We start from the raw sequence: 8,438 nt of genomic DNA on the forward strand, positions 1-8,438 counted from the left end.
TAAAATTCAAGGTGTTGAAAGTTGTGACTCTAGAACAGGAAAACACAGATATAATCTCAGGGGTTTTTGAGTAGTTAATCCAGGATGTCAATAAAGAGAAGGATGATGAAACTTTGAATGAGATGACTTGGTAAAGAGAAGGGTTTTCAAATTAGTGAGAGTGGTTTGGGAAACCATTTATTTTTCAATTATATAGAATTGAGACAGATTCTAAGAGATTTTAGTTCAAATGGTTTGGTTAACAATTTGTTTTCTAATTATATAAAATTAAAGTTTCAATTTTTTGTAATTGTCCATTACTGATATTTATTTTAACTATATGTTAATGATATTTATGGAATAATTGTTTCTAATGTAATGGTTGCAGCTGATAACGATTCTCCATTAATCTACATCACTATTAAAAAAGGGAAAAAGACTAGCTGTATTACCTCTCGAGTAACCGAGAAAGACTGATACAAAACACCTGCATTTCCAATGCATTTGAAGCTAAAATCCACACCTCCTTGTGTCTTCTCTGTTATTACCTGACATAAATATAAATTTCTCCTTATTGTGAACCAGAGATAAATATATGAACATTTTATTAAGCAAAAAAGAATTTAACTTACCTCTTGAATGGGTTTTCATGGTCTTTTGGATTAATGCATTTAGTCACGCCCAAGGCTTTCGCTGCATTGGAAATGAAGTTAATTTGTGAGTTTCTACTTAATTCCCTGGTCTTAGTTATGATGATATTCAGTTTAGTTGGTTCTACATAATTAGGACTTAGAAAATGTATGGTTGTCTGATCTTAATAGGAGAATCCATTTTACCTTTGATGAACTTGCTTGAATTTGTGTTAATACCAATTATCTTGGAGGCACCTCTCATTCTTGCACCCGCTGCGACCTACACAGTGCCCATGAAAACATCATGAGTACACTTTAGAGAATATCATGAAATCTGAAATCATTTGTAGAGAATATCACGCAAAATTGAACTAGTGTTAGGACGATATTACTGACAGCAAGGCCAATGGTACCGAGGCCAAAAATGGCCACAATTGATCCACTTTGGATTTCAACTGTGTTGAAAATAGCTCCAACACCTGAACAATCAAAAGAGATATTGCTCATTCTAATTGTAAGTTGAATATTGTAGCTCCAATATTGAGGCTTAGATGCATAAAAAAAGTCACAGTAAATATACCAGTGGCTATTCCACAACCAAACCAACATGCTTTTTCCAGTGGAGCCTCTGGATTGATTTTGGCAATGCAAGCATAGTCAACAACTGTGTATTCACTAAATGTAGAAGTGGACATGAAATGGTAAATGGGCAATCCGTTGATTGAGAACGAGTCTTTCCATTATTTCTCATCACTTTTCTTGTGAGATCGATTTTGAATTTATCACACAGTTTAGTCTTCTTAGATTTACAGAACACACAATCTCCACACTCTCCTGTGAACAAGGGAATTACATGGTCTCCAACCTTAATATCTGTCACGCCTTCTCCCACACTCTCTACTATCCTGAAATCATAAATTGTATGCTCTTATTTCATAATTTGTTCAAAAAACATATAATCAGACTCATATTAACTGTAACTAACAAAGGTTTACCCAGCACCCTCGTGTCCAAGTATGCGAGGAAAATTTTGATTGTTTTCATCCTGCAGACATACATAAGCTGTTTGAAGTAAAACAGTTATGGCCAACAATGAGTACCAATAACAAGCATAATGGTGGCTGGGGTGTAGGTGTTAAAGACAAACACTCAAAACCTAATATAATCTCCTCTAATTCTGGCGGAATCCCTTCTTTTTTCTCTGGCGGAGTATCAGTCATCTATTACTAGACTGACTGTTTTATAAATTTTCCCCTTTGCAGCCGCTATAATCAAATCCTTTACATTAATAGCGCAAACCTTCATTATCGAGCACAATTTCATAATAGAGGGGCTCTATACATTATCAGCGCTGTCTTTACAATAGAAATGGAAAAATACACCTAAAACGACTATCGACGCTGTTTAAAATGGTAAACATGTGAAAGCACATAAAATACACTATCGGCGCATCACTTCCCAGTAGTCACAATAGATCAGGCTTAACACCTCTGGGACATTTTCCCCAATGTGATAATATACAATGATGCGATATAGTTTTGCAATCTGATGGTCAACTATTCATCCAATCAATAAAGTTGCTCGGAGGTTCCCCGTTGTATATCTAACCCCCAATTGATCCGACGACTGAAAGTGATTTCAGGCACACAAACTGCACGATCCTTAACCAAATTCTGGACTCGATGGTAATTATAAATCGCCAATCTAATAAAGTTTGGGTCCGACCTCTCGCTTAACACTCGTTCACTTTTTCAACCTGAAATCCACCAGATGACAAGGCCGAGAGATCTACGGCTTGCGGGATTCAACTAGCGCGCATGTTAGTCAATGAAATCAATGGTGTAGGATGACTGTGGTACGTCGCTTGATTTAAGAATTTAATTCTTTCAACCGTACGCAGTTATAAATATAGTGACAAAGACTTAAAAAATCACACTAAAAATAATTTATCAAACCGAACATGAATTTAAAGTACCTTTAACAATTCGAGCCGAACCAAGAATCGATGAAAAACAGAGGATTACAAAGAAATGCACACCTTCAGGATTGACCAATTTACAATGGAAATACACAAAGCTTAAGTTTATGCAATTTTTATTCATATAAGGCCAGACATGCCAAATCAATTCCAATCAGTCCAAAAATCCAATCGGTCCAAATATGTTTTACATCCTTTGAAACTTACATAAATACAACTCCACTCTAACTATAAGATCCTTAAACAATGGATCAAATCTATCTATTTTAAACTAAAATCAAATTTGAGAAATATTCTCCTCTAGACTCTCAACTAAATCAAACTATTCTAATTAATTACAAAATCATTCAATCGCTACTTTCTAGCTCACAATCCTATCTAGAAAGTTGTAATTTAATGGCTAAAGGATCCCACTCCTTTGCTTGTAGATTTTTTTTGTCTTTTTGGAATAAGTTTGAAGCTTTTTGCCTCCAAGCCTCATGCTCCTGCATCACATAACAAGCTCCACAACCTTCATGGAAAATATATAGCATAACAAGATTAAAACCACGTTATTGATTACCCCACCATTCCAGAATGTAATGTCAGTATGACAGAGGGATGTGTGGGTGATTTTGATATGGACTTCCATAGCCTGTGGTGGATCTACTTGAATTTCTTCAATAACTAGTGGCTGCTTAGCTTCCCATGCTACTGCAGCTGCTTATCAGGTCACAATGCATCTCTTAATGTTGCTAATTCTGAACTGAAACCTCTAGGAATAGAATCTAACTACATAATTTATGCATATGAAAAACTATACCTAGGCAAGTGATAACTTCGCCATGAGTACTTTTCTGAGGCAAGAGACAATCTTCGCCATTACAGCTTGTATCTAGTTTTTGAATCCGCTGGCTTAGATGGCTAACACTTTCTTCAGGCATAAGAGAATTGGAAGTAGACTCCCACAATGCAAATTCATTTCCAGGTTTGGGTGATGCCACGATGATGCCCAATTTTTACCAAAAGAAAATCCCACGAAAAGCCTCTGAAACCATCACAGAATAGTCTCTATTAGATACTCTAACGAGGAGAAAGAGGTGTGGTGTGACTCTTATTCCTTTTTGAGTGAGAAGTTCCATGATGTGATGGCCTATTTAGCTATGTAAGTAAATGCATAACCAACCTGTAGCAAGACCACTGTAAGACCAAATAAATACTTACAAGCCCTCAAGCCTGTGTACAAATTTGTCATTTCATCCATGAAGTTCTTGGTGCTAACACCCATTACATTATTGTTGTAATGGGATGCTTTCCCTTAGCTTAAGGATACATACATAATCATGATTGCAAGCCTTGGATGAGGACACATCCAATCTTCCATGACCAACCTGCACTCCAACTCATGGCCCATCAACTACAGTTTTCTAGGCTGCATGCGTCTGTATTTTTCAGAGAAAAATGCCTATATATACATGAGAGGTGAACATACATGTTGTCCTAAAAAGGATTGGACTTGGATTTTCTTCCCAATTTGAATACATATATAAATACACACATATATATACTACCAATCTTAATTAGTCATGCTGATTTCATATTTTCAAGCTAACCCAAATATGGCCTATGGATGTCAATTTCAGATTTCCAAGGTCTATTTTACTAAAGATAATGCATAATAATAATTCCTCATCCAAGCAAGTATAAACCTTAAGGAGTTGGCCCATAAGCATATAAATGGTCATATCTAAATTCTGCACTCCAAGACTCCAAAGTAGAACAAAAACCTTCAAGATTCTCGTTAGATAGGGTATGAGGATTCCATAAGGTAGAGATCAAAGATTTCACTATTCCAGCCAATCCACAATACATTGCCATAGCTCTTTTGCCCAGATCTATGCTTAACTCGAGAATGAATTTTGAGGAAGATTGATAGAATTCTTGGGTGAGTTTAAGGAGTAATGTAACGCTCCTGCAATGCTCAAGAGTCAGGGTTGACCCCTAGACCAAACTTACAGGAACATGAGTGCATTGGTGAACATTTTAGATTTCATTTTCAGATGTTCTATGAAGACTAATTATTTAGCCTTCTTATAAAACTCAAGATTCCACATATGAATCTTGTCATAAAGGTTGGGTCTCTAAACTCAAAGTGGCATCATCAACAACATCTCCCATCAACCAATACACTCAACCATGACACTAAAATCAATACTATAGAGTCATACCCAAGAGGTAGCATTCATTCAGTGAACAAATATCAAGCAATTACAACTAATGTTCCACCTAGTTTCCAAGATTCAAGGGGATAAGGGGATGTCAGGATATGTGTGTGTGTTATAAACATGATTCAAATTTAAATTCAATAATGAAATATATTGATTCACACATCATAAATGATTCAATAGTAGATACTAAAGTCTAAATATTAGACTAGTAAATTGAAATTACTCAAACTCAGAAATAGTAAAAGGTGATGAGTCAAAGACTTGGTCTAAGGTCATTAGTATCAAAAATCAAGACTCAAAAGTTAAAACTGAAAATGATCAATGGACAATGAACCAATGTTATCAGAATTGGACCAGTCATCAAACCAGTTGACCCCAAAACTGATAATCGGAGAAAAACCAAACCAAAAGACCAGTGAACCAAAAATTACATAAATATTCATTTAAAAAAAAAATGTAAATATTCATGTACATCAATATGAATCTAAACTGTTATACACAAATATGCAAAGTTTCTCATATATATAACAAGTAAAGGTGCATATAACCAAAATAACACTGACTGGGATCCATCTTTGAACTAGAAATGCATCAACAAAGAGGTTGTAGATGGCCCCTATACTACAATAAACACTTGCATATCATCATGCTAGAATAAATTGAATCTATGAAACAACTCCATAGACCTAGAGCCAAGTCATCTTGTTAAGCACTAGTCAGAAAAAGCTTTGTAAAAGCACTAGAGAAAACCTATGACTATTGTGAAAAACCTAATACCATTGTTAAGACACATTAAAAAGCCTGGTGTTAGAATATTCATCTGTTATAGTTGAAAAGTACATATCATACAATTCAGAATCTACCATGCCCTCCTAAATTGAATCTAGTTTTTTCTTATCAATGTGCACTCTGGTAGAAGCTAGATCCTTCTTCTTGTGAAATGTTGATACACCAACTCCTATAGCTTCTGTTGAAGTGAAATTTATGCTTGGATCTTGAATATTATTCTCATATTTGTTTGGAATGGTAGAAGTGGAGTAGGAGAGGTCACGAGGGTATTTCTTTGGCCTTCATTTAAAGCAATAGACTCTGAAATTGCCACTTTACTCTTCAATTTGGGCTTCAAAGCATGAATGTTTGTATAGAGCCTGCAAAATAAACCCATATAAATATATTTTGTTTATAACATAAGCAAACTGTATCTCTTGTAACATAATCACATCATACCCATAAATAAGATAAATTGATAAGTGGTTGAACACATACAAGAAGAATGTGTTACAGTCCAAGGGTTAGATTCCAATCCTTTTGGACAACAGAATACTGTAAAATACCTTTGCTAGCCATGGGCCTGTTGGGCTTCGCCACCCTATTTTCGATTCCAATTTTGGTTTGCTGAAAATACAAACACAAAGCATTCAGTAACTATTGAACAATCAAACCCCTCCAAAACTGATAAGGAAGCCATAACTGAGCGTGATCCTAACCTTAAACATAAATTCAAGAATTCTAAAATCTTACCATCCATCTTGGAGATTCTGGGATAATGGAGAGACCAATAAGCAACAGAAAACTGGGAACTAGCTCTACATCACCTCCCATTGACAACCTGCCTCACTCAACAACACATATTTTTTTCTTCTAGTTATGTTCCCGGGAGAGATCATAGGTATATTCTGTATGAAAGTTTGTGAAAAGTGGCCACCAAGTGGCCTTATTTTCCTTTTTGGAGGTGATATGTCATGTTATAAGCACTTTGATATGTATTTTCCTTTTCCAAACCATGAAATAGAAACGTATGCATTCTTTCTTTGGAAAAATAAAATCAATTAAAAGTTGCATACCATTCACCCTATCAAATTCTTGTTAATCCAAAAGTTGCAAAAAATCATATACCATTCACCTTAAAATAGCCCTTGGATCATACGAACACATTGCAAGGCCCATCAAACACATGTATATCAATGTAGGAAAAAATAAGAAAGCAAAATGCCATCACCCAAACAATCTACCAGAAGCACATATCTCAATAAAGTTGCAAATAATTTAAAAAAAACTACCATCACACGTCCAAAATCCTTTACAGATAGTAATTAATGTTAATGTCCTTTAGTGAAAGCACTGAAAGGAAATGCCCAAAATATGATTGAGGACTCAATTGACAATAATAACCAAATGCAATTTAACTGTTGTAGACCCCATGCAGATGGCCAAAACATAAATACTTCCAAAAAGACTCTGATGGCACATTTGAAATATAGACTTTGATTTATATGTCCAATTTAAAAAATAGAAAAGCCAACTACCACATAAACATACAAAATAAAATGCACTTCATGTGCTAGACGTTGCTATGGTGTAAATTTGTTGACTTGAGTGAGAAAAAACCATCATGACTGAAGCTCGTGCCATCAAATCCTTGATATCCTTTCTAGCAAGCGAACCATTAATCTAAAAATTCAAGGAAAATGTTAACATTAGTGAGAAGAACAACATTTTTATCCACAAAACATATTCATGAAAAAGGAACCGCCTCTTCTTGTTTTTCATGATTAAATGGACCAACTTCAGAGGGACCAAATTAACATTTGAATGAAACACAACTACAAAAGGATGAATGACTAGTGAAAGAAACTTACACCAAAAAGCAGGTAGCAAAGAAAGGTTGAGTTATCCCGAACCACGTCTCAAACATTCACCATTTGAACTATTCACTAGACCTAAAACCAAAAAGTACAAAATTAACATCAGATTCATACGAACAAATCAACAAAAATACAACCAATAATTATTTATAAATGATCCAACATATGGAAATACATAAGGAAAGAGAAAGTAGAATGTTTTGAAAATCTACATTCAATTTTTTCACAAAATCTGAAAAAACTTTGTAATCACATTCTTCTAATTTGTATGTATCATTCCTAGCATTGTATGATAAGTTTGCAATTGCTATAACAGATTCAAGTTGTACAAATGCATGATCTGTCAAATCATACTTATACATGCATTGCCCCTTATTCTACTCTGCCAACATAATTGAAGCTCGATGCCTTCTAATCTATCCAAAAGGTCAATGTCATTATGGTAATCAAACACCCTATTACCATCTTTCTTCCTTATTCTTTGAACCCTTCCAATGTACCACGTTCCACAAGAAACACCTTGTTTTGTACTTCGAGGAACACCTTTTCTTGCAGTACGTTCAGTGGGGGGAATTGAGTTGCTTTCAAACAACACCCCACAATCTGATCCAATTCCAAAGCCAATTGAAACACCCTTTTGTGGAGCCTTCCCATCTCGCCTAAAGTAGACCCCATTTCTCACTTTTGTCAACCTATATTTCGATAATGTCAGATTTCCATTCAACTGACTAAACAAACATGCTTTAAACATATCCTTACCATCAAGATCCACAACTGGCTTTATCATTTTGCTTCCATTTTCATCAATGGAATCTAAAATTTCATCCAACTCGTGTCGCCACTCACTTTCCATTATTTGCAATTCACTTTCATTCTGTACCAATGATGATGAAGATTGGAATATAGAGTTGGAACAACTCGATGGAGAAGCATCAACTACTTCATCCACAATTTGGAATGTTGGATAATTTTGTTCCTCTGTCCATGGTTTAACCCA

General features: G+C 35.1%; 1 pseudogene; it reads right to left on the bottom strand.

Annotated features, from left to right (window-relative positions):
* Positions 1-384: 384 nt before the first annotated feature.
* On the bottom strand, positions 385-8,228 carry LOC149212222 (alcohol dehydrogenase 2-like; annotated as a pseudogene).
* Between the last annotated feature and the right edge of the window lie 210 nt (positions 8,229-8,438).

This window comes from Pinus tabuliformis, chromosome 1_1 (assembly GCF_031772625.1).
Source record: "Pinus tabuliformis cultivar Carrire ecotype Pingquan chromosome 1_1, CPIR1, whole genome shotgun sequence".
Classification (NCBI taxonomy): Eukaryota; Viridiplantae; Streptophyta; class Pinopsida; order Pinales; family Pinaceae; genus Pinus; species Pinus tabuliformis.